Below are 14,213 nucleotides of genomic sequence, written 5' to 3'. Positions count from 1 at the left end.
AACATTACGCTGTACTCTTCTTACCTGTGTGGGTGCGTGTGCATACATATGTAAATGTTACACACATGTATGTCATTTTCAGTGTCTGTGATGTTTCATTGTAGGATATGCTTTAATTTACTTAATCTGTTCGCTCTCATCAGGAATATTTAGGATGTTTCCAGTTTTGTTTTCTTTTTTTTAAGATGAGAGAGAGCCACACACAGAGGGAGAGGAGCTCCACTGAGCAGTGGGCCCCACGTGGGGTTCTATCCCAGGACCCCAGGATCATGACCTGAGCCCAAGGCAGATGCTTAACCCACTGAGCCATCTAGGCACCCCGAATGTTTCCAGTTTGTGAGTGTGTGTTTGTGTGTTTGTATGTGTTCTCTCATAACCAGGGTTCCAGTGATACATTTTACATACATCTTCATACATTATAGTTTATCTGTGAGTAAAATTCTTAGAAATGTAATTACTGGATCAAAGTGTATACACATTTAAAATTTTGTTAGTTATTATTAAATTATTCTCCAAAAATTTGTACCGGTTTACATTCACACCAACAGGCTATGAGAGTTTCTAAAACAACCCAATTTAAATTCGATGGAAGTAGGGCAACCCTGTCGGGACCCTTCTCACTCCTGAGAGCTTTTTCTGTATCCTTGCTTAATAAATTCTATTGCTTTACCAAAAAAAAAAAAAAAAAATTGATGGAAGTAGTGTGGCTGGACAGTGATAAAACCTGTCTTCTGGTAGTTTTGGGAAGACTTATGTACCTTATTAGCATTTCTTTTCTTAAAAGCAAATGTCTTTGAATTTTAATTATTGGCCATGTGACTGTAGCTAATTGTTGGAAAGAGGAGTAGGCATTTTAAAAGAAAAATGTTCATGTTTGAAATGTCCCTTAAACCTCTCAGTTGTCAATCTAAATATAAAAGTTTTGATAAATTGATTTCTTGTCACCACAATCTTTTTAAGTCAGAGCAACCGAAAGAGTAGGGAACACATACAGTTCGCAGGTAACTGCTCTCATGGCAGCTCCGTGCTGGAGTTCTTACTGAACTCCCAATGGGCAGAGGCAGAGTGCTAAACACTGCTGTCAGCAGGGTCATCCTGTTCTCAGGAAATGGGGATGTTCAGATGGGTAAGACCAAATGCCTACTACAACTTCGATTTCCTTTCTGACTAGTTTTCCTGCCCAGTGGGTCACTTGTCTTCCTCATTCTATTTCTATGCTTTTAGGGTGAAGGTGATTTGTTTTATTTAATAGATTTAAATTTTATTTAGTGAACTTAGAACTTACTAGTAGGCCTTAATAGGGTCAGAGTAGAGGGGTTACCTTTGGTGGTAGGTACCACAGTCCCCACATTCATTATTTTATCCTATATTCAGGGTCTGCTGTTAAGAGTAAAATAAAACAAACTTAGTTTTCATAAACATTCTTAAGGAATGACAGGAAATTTGAGTAATTCAGGGGCATGAGGTGTGTTCAAAGTTACCATCTCCTTTGAGATTAGAGATTTTCATTAATTTATTGTCGGTGATGATGTTCTTTTGCTTAATTCCTATTCAAGGAGTCTGTTATTTTAATATACTTCCAAGGAGCTTGTCTTCTGGGCCTGCTAATATCAGTTCACTCTGTCTCTCTCTCTCTTTTCTTTTTGTTGTTGTTGTTTTAAAGATTTTGTTTTTAAGTAATCTCTACAACCAACCCGGGGCTCAAACTTACAACCCTGACATCTAGAGTCACAGCTCTACTAACTGAGCCAGCTAGGCATCCCTAATATCTGTTCCCCTAAGTTTTGGATTACTAAGATACTTCCTTTTGCTGATTGATCAAAAGATTTGTATCCACTGTTGATCTTTAACTTCCTTACTGCCTAAGACTGGTTTTTGGAAGTGAAAAGAAACTGGAATCATCAGTTGTCTTATATCATCACTACTGACCTGTTTGTAGTATAAGCCTCAGAGAAGGCAACTGTGAAGGAAGGGGGTTCTACTTTTAAAATGTTGAAACCTTGGGGTGCCTGGGTGGCTCAGTCGGTTGAGCATCTGCCTTCAGTTCGGGTCATGATGCCGGGGTCCTGGGATTGAGCCCTGCGTTGGGCTCACCGCTCATCAAGGTGCCTGCTTCTTGCTGTCCCTCTGCTGCTGGTCCCCTGCTTGTGTTCTCTCTCTCTGTCAAATAAATAGATAAAATCTTAAAAAATAAAAATAAAAAATGTTGAAAGCTTAACAGTTCTGATATTTGGGGTGAGGTTTATTCCTGGAGTTCTGTTTTATCTCTTTTAGCTTAACAAGAAGTATCTTTAAACAAACCTTAAGGAAAAGGAAAAAAATTCTCTTCCATTTACTTATATTTGTGGTCCCCCCCCCCACATTCTTCATTGTTTTTGGATAAAATTAGCTTGGGGCCACTTTTGAGACTTCACTTGGGAGAAGGAATGAAGAGAAAGTGCTAGTGTCCATCACAGTAAACTCTGTGGAGGGGAAGAATTATGCCTTATCCACGGTTGTAGCCCTTGTACCTAGAACAGTACCTGCCATGTGACATGTGATTAATTTGTTGCATGAACAGGAAATAGAAAATTTAAATTGTGGTATACTTATAATTGACATTCTATATACTGTTTAAAATGAATGAACTACATGTATCAACTTGGATAAATATCAAAGGTAATGTTAAAAAAGTGAGTTGATATAATACAATATATAATACCGGGGCGCCTGGGTGGCTCAGTCGTTAAGCGTCTGCCTTCGGCTCAGGGCGTGATCCCGGGGTCCTGGGATCGAGCCCCACATCAGGCTCCTCCGCTGGGAGCCTGCTTCTTCCTCTCCCACTCCCCCTGCTTGTGTTCCCTCTCTCGCTGGCTGTCTCTCTCTCTGTCAAATAAATAAATAAAATCTTTAAAAAAAAAAAATACAATATATAATACCATGTAATACTGTAAAAACTTTTAAACTTGCAAAACAATACAATATATCTATCTTTTTTTTTTTTTTTTTAAGTAATCTCTGTAGCCAGCGTGGGGCTTGAACTCATGACCCAGAGACCAAGAGTCACAGGCTTCCCCAACTGAGCCAGCCAGGTTCCCCACAACGTTTCTTATATAGATACAGCTACACATATAAAGTAAAAGTACTGGGACGCCTAGATGGCTCAGTCGATTAACTGTCTTCTTTCTGCTCAGGTTATGATCCTGGGGTCTTGGCATTGAGTCTCACGGGCCGAGGGCTCCCTGATCAGAGGGGAGGCTGCTTCTCCCTCTCCCTCTGGCTTCCTCCTTCCTGCCCCCTATGCTTGTTCATGCTTGGGCTTTGTCTCTTTCTCAAAAAAATAAAATCTTAAAAAAAATAAAGTAAAAGTACTAAGAATAAGCATGGCAGTGAGAAACACCAAATTCAGTATAGTGGTTACCTGTGAGGAAAAGAGAGAGGGAAATAGGATTGGAATAGTTACTTGGAGAACTTCAGTTTTGAGGCTTTTTCCTTCCTTCCTTCCTTCCTTCCTTCCTTCCTTCCTTCCTTCCTTCCTTCCTTCCTCTCTCTCTCTCTCTCTCTCTCTTGATGTTATTTGAGAGAAAGTGTACAGAGGGAGAGTGAGAGAGAGAAGCAGTCTCCCTCCTGAGCAGAGAGCCCGATGTGGGGCTTGATACCGGGACCCTGGGATCATGACCTGAGCTGAAGGCAGATGCCCAACCGCCTGAGCCACCCAGGCATCCCTGAAGTTTTATTTCTTTTTTTTTTTTTTTTAAGATTTTATTTATTTATTCGACAGAGATAGAGACAGCCAGCGAGAGAGGGAACACACAAGCAGGGGGAGTGGGAGAGGAAGAAGCAGGCTCACAGCGGAGGAGCCTGATGTGGGGCTCGATCCCGCAACGCCGGGATCACGCCCTGAGCCGAAGGCAGACGCTCAACCGCTGTGCCACCCAGGCGCCCCTGAAGTTTTATTTCTTAGGTGATAAGTAAATGGTTGCTTTAATATTCTCTGTACTTTTTGGAAATTCGAAATGTTTAGTAAAAATAAATGAGCGCATCTAAATCGGGGGTCAGTAAACTAAGGGCTAATAAATTTTGCTTGTAGCCCATGAGCTAAGAATTATGAATGGTTTTACAGTTTTAAATGGTTGAAAAAGTTAAAAGAAGGATATTTCACTATATGCAGAAATTATATAAAATTCAGGTTTTGGTGGCCATAAATAAAGTTTCATTGGAAATAATCATACTTTTTACATACTGTGCATTACTGCTTTCACACTGCTCCAATGTCACAGTTATTAGTCACAACAAAGATAATGCCCCCCAAAACTAAAATAGTTACTATCTGGCCTTTATATAGAAAAGGCCAATCCATGGTGTAAATCCCAGTCCTGGATTAATAGTTGTATAACTGGGCAAATGAACTACTACTTGGTAAACATTTGTAATAAGTTTGAGGTAGTTATCCCCAGATTGTGTTTTTTGAAAGGATGTTTTGTTCAGAGAAAAGTCAGTCAGCCAGAAATTGACTTTCATGGAAGTTTCAAAATGGCTACCCAGGGGCGCTTGGGTGGCTCAGTTCGTTAAGTGTCCAACTTTTGATTTCAGCCCACGTCATGATCTCAGGGTCATGAGATTGAGTCCCACATCGGGCTCCGTGCTTGCTTAAGATTCTCTCTCTCCCTCTGCGGACTACCCACTCTTTGTGTGCTTGTGTGCGTTTCCATGCACTCTCTCTCTCAAATAAAATCTTTAAAAAAGAATAGTAATAAAATGGCTACCCAGGAGTAATCCCATTTTGTTGGATTAATCCAAATCTAATGTACTTTCCCCTTTGACTCTAACTTGCTTGTTATTAAAGTTCCTAATTCTGGTTTTATTTTGGATATTCGACAGTTTTAAATACCTACCAGAGGGACACCTGGGTGACTCAGACAGTTAAGCGTCTGCCTTCAGCCCAGGTCATGATCCCAGGGTCCTGGGATCGAGTTCCACATAGGGCTCCTTGCTCAGCCAGGAGCCTCCTTCTCCCCCTGCTTGTGGGCTCGCGCACTCTCTCTCCCTCTCTCTTTCTGACAAATAAATAAGTAAAATCTTTAAAATAAATAAATAAATACATAAGTAAATAACCTACCTACAAGAGCTGCAGGATTTTGGTAGCTTATTGTTTCTTTCCAACAACTTTTAGCAAACCGGCAGCATTTTAGAGGAATGTAATATTTAAATATGCAAACATACAAAGTCACTGAAGTAAGGGCAGCTTTTTCAGCAGTCCTTTTAGTTTTAAGATGAATTAAGCTCTGGCCAAGTGTTTAGCCTTGGGAACATAACATAGCAGAGGTGGTGATCTGAATCCATTACAGTATAGTTGGTATTTTTTAAAGACAGAATGCTGGATCCCTATAGAAGAAGTTTTTCTTAAGGAGACTTCCACGTCAGAACAGCATGATGTAATTTTGATTATTTGTAGAAAAATATTGATTTACTCAGTATTTCTTTGAGAAGCACTAGTCTTTCACTTGCACTTCATTGGGTAGTCTGAAAGAGCACCAAAAGTCAAATTAGTCCTGTTTCGGGTGAGTGTCTTTTGTTCTTTCCAGGCTGCATGAGATTATTCTGTTTTCATCATGTTAGAAGAAATGGAAAAGGCAAAATTGGATGATGCCAGTGCTCTTCATCTTTTCTTCCTTATAAAAAGTGTTCTAAGAGATAATTTATTTTAGTTTTCAAAGCCATAGCCACAGTAATTTTTAATTAACTGGAATTGTTTGCTTTACCAATTTCTCTTTTTAAAAGATCCTTCCAAAAAGTAAAAATAAAAACTAAAAGACCCTTCCAAAAGAGATCTTAATAAAGTTGCAATATAAAAATATAAAAAGCAATGAAACATAAAATGTCTGATGACCTTTTTCTTTCCTCTAAGAAGTCTGGGGATATATATGTAGAATAAAGGAAGATCTTCTAAACTTCTCTGTAGTTAATATTTGAGTCAATATTGGGAATTCCTTTCTTGGTCTGAAAATTTTCTTATCTACAGAAAGGCCCACGAGCTGTTCTGTTCTTATGGTCCCCCCTGCTTTCCTTTTTGATTCAGATTATCCTCTTATTTGTCCTAAATGGAGTAGAGAATCCAGTTCTTGTTGAGTGGTGTTTTTGCTTGGGGGATAGGCAACCGCCTTTTTTTTTTTTTTTTTTTTTTAAGATTTTATTTATTTGTGAGAGAGCACTCGTGCACAAGCAGGGGGCGTGGCAGGCAGAGGGAGAAGCAGGCTCTCCAGTGAGCAAGGAGCACCATGCAGGACTCGATCCGAGGGTCCTGGGATGGTGACCTGGGCCGAAGGCAGCCGCTTAGTCAACTCAGCCAGCCAGGCATCCCAACGGTCTTGATATTCGGAGCCAATATGTTTCATGCCTGATTTCGTGCAGACCTCTTTAATGGTTGGTGTTTAGCAATTTTCTTGGTAGAGGGATTTCTGAAGAGCCTTTTTTTTTTCTTTTTTTAAGATTTTATTTATTTGAAAGAGAAATAGCACAAGGAGGGGGGAGGGACAGAGGGAGAGGGAGAAGCAGACTCCCTGCTGAGCAGGGAGCCTGAGTCAGGGGATCCCAGGATCCCAGGATCATGACCTGAGCCAAAGGCAGATACTTAACAAACTGAGCCACCCAGGCAACCTTTGAAGAGCCTTTCTTTCTTTCTTTTTTTAAATAAGCTTTAAGATTTTATTTATTTGAGAGAGAGAGAATGAGAGAGCCAAGCACGAGAGGGGGGAGGGTCAGAGGGGGAAGCTGACTTCCTGCTGAGCAGGGAGCCCAGTGTGGGACTCCATCCTGGGACTCCAGGATCATGACCTGAGCTGAAGGCAGTTGCCTAACCAACTGAGCCAGCCAGGTGTCCCTGAAGAGCCTTTCTTAACTACCAGAGTCAAAGGTATAAAAGTCTCAGTGAATAGGATACATGACCCCTGACCTCATATGTGATAATCTTTTTTTTTTTTTTTTAGATTTTATTTATTTATTTATTTGATAGAGAGAGAGAGACAGTGAGAGAGGGAACACAAGCAGGGGGAGTAGGAGAGGGAGAAGTAGGCTTCCTGCTGTGCAGGGAGCCCAACGCGGGGTTCTGTCCCAGGACTCTGGCATCATGACCTGAGCCAAAGGCAGACGCTTAACGACTGCACCACCCAGGCACCCTGTGATTATCAATCTTAAGAAGCTGCTGCTGCCTTTTTTTTTTTTTAAGATTTATTTATTTATTTATTTATTTATTTATTTATTTAGGAGCGAGCCCATGTGGTGGGGGGAGGGGCAGAGGGAGAGAGACAAGCAGACTCTGCACTAAGGGCATAGCCTGATCCAGGGCTTGATCTCATAACCCATGAGATCATGACCTGAGCTGAAATCAAGATTGGACACTTAACAGACTGAGCCAGCCAGGTGCCCCAATCTTAGAAAGCTTCTTAGGTAAAAAGGAATGGGTAACTTCTGCTGTGTAGCTAAAGGAAGGACCTGGATACTGTCAATTATCTTGAATTTAAGGGTTAATCATTGAATTATCAAGAAGCATTTAGTGACTTACCTTCCTGCCCCTTGGATGTCTTGGTTCTGTATCTCTTGCACCTGATTTATAGCAGCATGGAGGCAAGGAAATACTACCAATCTCTTGCATAGCAGTTTTTGTTTTGTTGTGTTTTTGGTGAACTTTCCTCCCTCCCCCTAGGTGTAATACACATACAGAAAAAGCTTTATAAGGTGACCACCTAGATGGAGATACAGAAGATTACCTCCACGCAAAGGCCTTTTTCATGCTCCCTCCTAGCCATTATCCTTCCTTCCCCACCCCCAAAGGTGACCACTGTCTGACTTCCTCTGCTAGCATCGTTCAGCTGTGGGGTTGAGACTTGAGGTAATAATAGCTACAGACCTCCTCAAGGGTGAAATCCTATTGGTGGTGTTGAATATAATGGTTTGCAACTGGGAGGATTTAGCCCCTAGGGGATGTTTGGCTGTGTATGGGGGTATTTTTGGTTCTCAGAACTGGTGTTGGTGGTGCTACTGGCATCTAGTATGTAGAGGGTAGAGGTGCTGCTAAGTACCCTGCAATGCATAGGACAGCTTCCCATAACAAAGAAATTATCTGGCTCGAAGTGTCCATACTACTGAGGTTGAGAAACCCTGTTCTGATAGCTAGGACCTACTCACGTGATTGTGGCAGTGATACATTCAGTTTTTGAAAACCTATTCCGGGGGCACTTGGGTGGCTCAGTTGGTTGAGCACCTGACTTGATTTTGGCTCAGGTAATGATCTCAGGGTTGTGAGATCAAACCCTGAGTTGGGCTCTGCCCTCAGTAGGGGGTCTGCTTGAGGATTCTCTCTCCCCCTTCCTCTGTGCTCCCCATGCACTCTATCTAAAATATAAATAAATCTTTTTTAAAAAAAGAGGGGAAGAAAACCTATTCTGCTTTTGAAACTTTGGTCATTAATCAAAAATCCTTAATTACAGGAAAAAAATCATTATTTACAGGGAACTCTTAAGGGTAAACTTCTTTATTTTATCTTTTAAAGATTTATTTATTTATTAGAGACAGTGAGAACGTGAGCACAGAGGGGGGAGAGAATCTCAAGCAGACCTCACCAAGCGCGATGCAGGGCTCAGTCTCACAACCCTGAGATCATGACCTGAGCCTAAACCAAAAATCAGAAGCTTAAGTGACTGAGCCACCCAGACACCCTGAGGGTAAACTTATTTTTTTTTTTTTTAAGATTTTATTTATTTATTTGTCAGAGAGAGAGAATGCAAGCATGGGGAGGGGCAGAGGGAGAAGCAGGCTTTGCACTGAGCAAAGAGCCCTATGTGGGACTCAGTCCCAGGACCGTGAGATCATGACCCAAGCCAAAGGCAAACATTTAACCGACTGAGCCACCCAGGCGTCCCAAGGGTAAACTTCTATAGGTGAATATTTATTGCCTGATAAAATAATAAACCTCTTTCTTGATCACTTAAGATACCAGATCCTACCAGCAGTCCCAGATCTTTGTCACTGTCCTGAACAAAAGTGGCTCCCTGTGCCTGTTAATGCTGATAGGCAAATCTTAGCTAATAGACTGGCAGAAGCTCCCCCTAGGTGAAATCCAGACCAGTCAAGTATTCCTCTTTGGACTGTGTTTAGGTATAATTTCATAGTACTTAATGCACTCCTGCATTAATATGTTCTTCCCTCATTTCAGTAAAGAGGATTCTTTGCAAGTATACTGGATGGAAGTATACATCTAATCCTGGGCCCATTGTGATGTCCAGAGTCTTGTTTTTACATATTGCTGTGTACAGGAGTGATGAATGGTCAGAATGTCCATTGGAATATTTCATCTGTCAATTTTGATTTTAAACTTCTTGACATTTACAAGTCAATTGCCTAAGCAGATATGGATTAGTGTTAACCCTATATAGTACTACAATTCTAGTTGAGTAATGCTTGTTTGACCCTAAAAGACTCCTTTAACTTATCAGTATATTTAGTACTTGGTCAGCTAGATTATTTCTTCTAGATCTCTATTCTTTAGTCTTTAGGGTATCTTTGCTGGTCTAGTGTTCTGTATACGATGATAGTCTTGTTACCTATCTTCCTGTGGAGTTTACTGGTGGCTTATGCCCCTTCTGGCTGGGCTTGGGAGCTTTGTCCCTTCCTTTCATTGTACATATACATCTTTTAGAAATTATGTTAAGTTCAATTGGTATGTTTATTTTGAAAGTTTATTTAGTTTTTGGGTAGGTAGTATATGCACATGATGCAGTATTCACAGTTGGAAAAAGGATTGCAGTAAAAAGTACATCTTTTCTCTGGAGGTTGAACTTATCTGTTTCTTGATTTCTTTCGACAGATAAGGTAGATGTTATAAACTTAAGAAGACTTTTCTCTCTCTCTCTTTTTGTTAACCTTTTTATTCTGAAGAATTTAAAATACACACCCAAATAGGGAGAGTATAGAGTAGTTGATTTCCATGTACCAACTACTGACCTGCAAAAATAGCAACATTTTGCCATTCTTTACAGTTAATTTCAATATTGAACATACAGAGAAAGTATTTTGAAGATAATGTAAAACTTAATAATATGAAAGTTTATTTTAAATTTGACAGTCACACATCTCCATTTTCTCTTTCCTGATCTTTCCTTTTATATTGGCCTCCATTTTTCTCATGTGTAATGTGAGGAGATAATTGTGTGGTTGTCCTGAAATTCTGGTAACTGATGCCTCATGAGTCTACCAAGATTATCCTAGAAATCTGAGTGAAGTGCATTCTGAGTTTGCCCAGTCCAGACAGTAGGATGGACAGGATCTCCATCTCTGATCATCAGTAAATAGTTAGATCTCATTCCAGTGTAGGCTGTTGATCATAGGAATCCAGAGTGGTAAGTATTGAAAAGTGGAAGATAGGTTAAGAAATTTATGGAAGTTATTGACTGTAGCTGTAATCTTTTTTTTTTTTTTTCAAGATTTTATTTGAAAGAGAATGCTAGAGCACAGGAGCATAAGCAGGGGGAGCTGCAGAGGGAGATGGAGAAGCATGCTCCCCGCTGATCAGGGAGCCCAGTGCGGAGCTGGATCCCAGGATTCTGGGATCATGACCCGAGCTGAAGGCAGATGCTTAACCTACTGAGCCACCGAGGCGCCCTGAGATTTTTTTTTTTTTAATATTTTATTTTATTTTATTTTTTTAAAGATTTTATTTATTTATTCGACAGGATAGAGACAGCCAGCGAGAGAGGGAACACAAGCAGGGGGAGTGGGAGAGGAAGAAGCAGGCTCATAGCGGAGGAGCCTGATGTGGGGCTCGATCCCATAACGCCGGGATCACGCCCTGAGCCAAAGGCAGACGCTTAACCGCTGTGCCACCCAGGCGCCCCTAATATTTTATTTTTAAGTAGTCTTTATACCCAGCACGGGGCTCACAACCCCAAGATCAAGAGTCTCATACTATACCAACTGAACCAACCAGGCATCCTTGAGATTTTTTATCATAAATGGATGTTGAGTTTTGTCAAATGTTTTTTCTGCATCTATTGAGATAATCATATGATTTTTATCCTTCATTTTGTTAATGTGGTGTGTCATGGTGATATATGAAAGTTGAACCATCCCTGCATCTCTGGAATAAATCCCACTTGATCATGTATGAACCTTTTTAATGTATTGTTGAATTTGATTTGCTAATATTTTGTTGAGAATTTCTGCATCTGTGTTCATCAGGGATATTGGCCTATAAATTTTGTGTATGTGTGGTATCTTTTTCTGGTTTTTGTATTAGGGTAATGCTGGCTTCATAAAATGAGTTTGAAAGTGCTCATTCCTCTTCAGTTTTGTTTTGTTTTGTTTTTTTAAAGATTTTATTTATTTATTCAACAGAGAGAGAGACAGCCAGCGAGAGAGGGAACACAAGCAGGGGGAGTGGGAGAGGAAGAAGCAGGCTCCCAGCGGAGGAGCCTGATGTGGGGCTCGATCCCATAACGCCGGGATCACGCCCTGAGCCGAAGGCAGAGGCTCAACCACTGTGCCACCCAGGCGCCCCCCTCTTCAGTTTTTTGAAGTGATTTGAAAAAGATAGATACTAATTCTTCTTTAAGTGTTTTTAGACTTCACCTATTAAGTCATTGTGTCCTGGACTTTTGTTTTTTGGGAGTTTTTAAATTACTGATTCAGTGTCATTACTTGCAGTTGTTCTCAGATTTTCTATTTCTTTGTGTTTCAGTCTTGGAAGGTTGTGTGTTTCTAGGAATGTATCCATTTCTTCTAGGTTTTCCGGCTTGTTGGCATATAATTGTTCCTAGTAGTCATTTATGATCCTTTGTATTTCTGTGGTGTCACTTGTAACTTCTCTTTCATTTCTGATTTTATTTCAGCCCTCTCTTTTTCTTAATGAGTCTGTCTGGAGGTTTATCAGTTTCATTTATCTTTACAAAGAACCAGAATTTTATTGTCAAATAAGTACGAACATTTGTGGCTTGCCTGAAAGGAACTTGCCCCTGCAAAGATACAGGGAAAATACAGATAGGAGGGGATGAAAATAATCAGTCAGCAATCAAGTATTAAGAAATGAGATGTTGGAGGGCGCAGTCGTTAAGCATCTGCCTTCGGCTCAGGGCGTGATCCCAGCGTTCTGGGATCGAGCCCCACATCAGGCTCCTCCGCTAGGAGCCTGCTTCTCCCTCTTCCACTCCCCCTGCTTGTGTTCCCTCTCTCGCTGTCTGTCTCTGTCAAATAAATAAATAAAATCTTTAAAAAAAAAAAAAAAAGAAATGAGATGTTGGGGTACCTGAGTGACTCAGTCGGTTGAATGTCCGACTCTTGGTCTCAGGTTTGTGAGTTCAAGCCCTGCATTGGTCTCCATACTGGGCAGTAAGCCTACTTTTTAAAAAATAAAAAATAAGGGTCACCTGGTGGCTCAGTCAGTTAAGTGTCCAACCTTGATTTCGGCTCGGGTCACAGTCTTGGGGTTGTGAGATCAAGCCCTGCATCAGGTTCCAAGCTCAGCAGGGAGTCTGCTTCTCTCTCTCTCTCCCCCCCCTTATCACTCTGTCCCTCCCCCCACTTGCACATGTGTGTGTGCACTCTCTCTCTCTAAAATAAATAAATAAAAATAATTTTAAAAAAGGAAATGAGATGTTCTCAGGCATGGTCACTGAGAATCGTAGCATGCTACTGATAGAAGGATGAGAATAGTAAGTTAGGGATTCAGGATTATCCTAGTTAGGTACCCTGTGGGCCCCTGTTACAGTTGCTTTGTTTTTTGGAAGAAGAGAGTTATAATTTTGTAGGTGTTAAATACTAATTTAATGCTCTAGATGATTTTCATGTTTCTGTTTCCTGAGGGTAGGCAGAGGAATTCCCTAGTGCCATTGGAAAATTAAACCAGCCTCATAGAAAAGACTGGTCTAGAAACATCACATGCTACATAAGGGATAAAATACTTGATATAATTTACTTCCTGTATTTCTATATGGTGATTAAGTGTTTGGTAGTAGGGTATGACAGTAACTTTTATACTTATTTGCAATATGTGAGTTAGTAGAGGTTTTTATGACCTCTGCAGCAATCTTACTTCCTGTAAACCAGAAGGAATAAACACGTTAAGGAATCCTGCTTTGAAAAAAACGTTACTTCTGACTCAAATGCTATGTCAGGGCAGGGAGTTTTGTTCTCCTTTCCTCTTCTACCTGTGTAAGACTCAGTCCATATTCTGCTTTTTATAAGGTACTATCCTTAGTCTTTACTTGGTTTTAACCAACATTTTAATAAGTACATTCTCCCAATTTAGTGGTGGACACTTCAATATCAATCAGTCAATAAATCACTAATTTATAAGTCCCAAATAATTGAAGAGTTACTTTTTCCCCCTTCAAATAGAAATTATTCTGGTTTAAAAAAAATTTTTTTTTGAAGATTTTATTTATTTGAGAGAGAGATGCACAAATGTGGGAGGGGCAGAGGGAGAGGGAGAAGCAGACTCCTTGGTGAGCAGGGAGCCCAATGCAGGGCTGGATCCCAGGACCCCGAGATCATGACCTGAGCCACCCAGGCCCCCTGAAATTATTCTATTTTAGCTAATGAGTACAAGTCACCTATTACATTATTTTGGAAGTAATTCCCAGTTTGTGTATTAAGTTTTGCAAAAGCAAAATGGTTTTTGTGGTGGTGGTGAGTTTTTGTGTGTGTGTGTGTGTTTTGTTTTGTTTGTAGTATTGCTTGATTATATTGTGTACCATCTCTAAATAATATGGAGAGGAACTCCTAAGAATTAGCTTCTCCTTTTGACCAATTGAACTTTTCTACATTTAATGAAAAAAGTGAATCTTATTGATCATATGGATGGGGTTCCGCTGTTCTGTGATCTGATTTGTTGTAATTGTGATTTTGAAACATCGTGAGCTGAATTTATCCAAATAGACTATATACCCACTGAAAACAGAACTATAGGGAGTTTGCAGGAGAGGACTAACAGCTGGATAAACTTCAGATTGTTTTTCTTGGACGCCAATAAATAGCTTATGAATTTTATACAAAATCCTAAAGTTGGCTTCTTAAAAAATAAATTTTATTTTTCAACCTTAACAGTGGTTCTGATTTTGATCCTCTTATTCTCTGAGTCCGGGGATTTATGGTAAAATGGACACAATAAATTTAGCAGGTTGTTATAAAATTTGTGAAGAACAAAGATGGGGACTATGTAATTTTTGCAGATCTGTTCCTGTTAT

General features: G+C 40.2%; 1 protein-coding gene across 3 annotated transcripts in view; it reads left to right on the top strand.

Annotated features, from left to right (window-relative positions):
* The window catches only part of GATAD2B (GATA zinc finger domain containing 2B), an 87,959-nt gene that overhangs the window by 16,903 nt on the left and 56,843 nt on the right, over positions 1-14,213 (top strand). The gene's annotated exons all lie outside the window — the stretch shown is intronic.

This window comes from Ursus americanus, chromosome 2 (genome assembly GCF_024610735.1).
Source record: "Ursus americanus isolate L20-20 chromosome 2, mUrsAme1.1.p, whole genome shotgun sequence".
Taxonomy (NCBI): domain Eukaryota; kingdom Metazoa; phylum Chordata; class Mammalia; order Carnivora; family Ursidae; genus Ursus; species Ursus americanus.
Note: the sequence above shows the minus strand (reverse complement) of the source record. Positions and strands in the feature narration are given on the sequence as shown.